This window comes from Sinocyclocheilus grahami, unplaced genomic scaffold (assembly GCF_001515645.1).
Source record: "Sinocyclocheilus grahami isolate Dianchi unplaced genomic scaffold, SAMN03320097.WGS_v1.1 scaffold1251.1, whole genome shotgun sequence".
Taxonomy (NCBI): Eukaryota; Metazoa; Chordata; class Actinopteri; order Cypriniformes; family Cyprinidae; genus Sinocyclocheilus; species Sinocyclocheilus grahami.
This window is the reverse complement of record NW_015506430.1, coordinates 431,002-431,524: the sequence shown is the minus strand read 5'-3', so window position 1 is coordinate 431,524 and position 523 is coordinate 431,002. Positions and strand designations below refer to the sequence as shown.

The 523-nt window shown below is 42.6% G+C and overlaps 1 long non-coding RNA gene across 1 annotated transcript; it reads left to right on the top strand.

Annotated features, from left to right (window-relative positions):
- The first annotated feature begins 110 nt into the window (after positions 1–110).
- Positions 111–523, top strand: LOC107568508 (uncharacterized). Its single transcript, XR_001606769.1, has 3 exons — positions 111–224; positions 311–414; positions 505–523. It is a non-coding gene; the product is annotated as an uncharacterized lncRNA (long non-coding RNA).

The window sequence follows — 523 nt, the reverse complement described above, 5'->3', positions numbered from 1 at the left end:
GTTCTGCTTTTGTTTCACAAATAAGGCCATTGAGACTTATGAATGAAATATTAAGAGGTCTTTCGCCTTTGTTGTTCTCATTCTTTCTCCCCATCTTCTCGGGTTTCACACAGACCCTTCTAAATGACTTGGACAAGAGTACGGGCCGCTACAGAGATGAGGTGAACCTCAAGACAGCAATCATGTCCTTCATCAACGCGGTTCTCAGTCAAGGAGCAGGGGAGGTAAGCGCTACTTTCTCTACATCTGAATCTCATTCGATTCAAATCATCCAAGAGTTTCTCCATGACTTCCAACGTTTCATTTGCAGACCAGTTTGGAGTTCAGAATTCATTTGCGGTATGAATTTCTAATGCTGGGCATCCAACCAGTGATCGATAAATTACGGTCCCATGAAAACTCCACGTTAGATCGGTAAGTGCTGTATTTTGAGACACATCATCCTCAAGTACTTGGCTGGGTTTTGTTGAGCTTAACCTGCAGTCATCTTTTATTACTCTTCAGGCATTTGGACTTCTTTGAG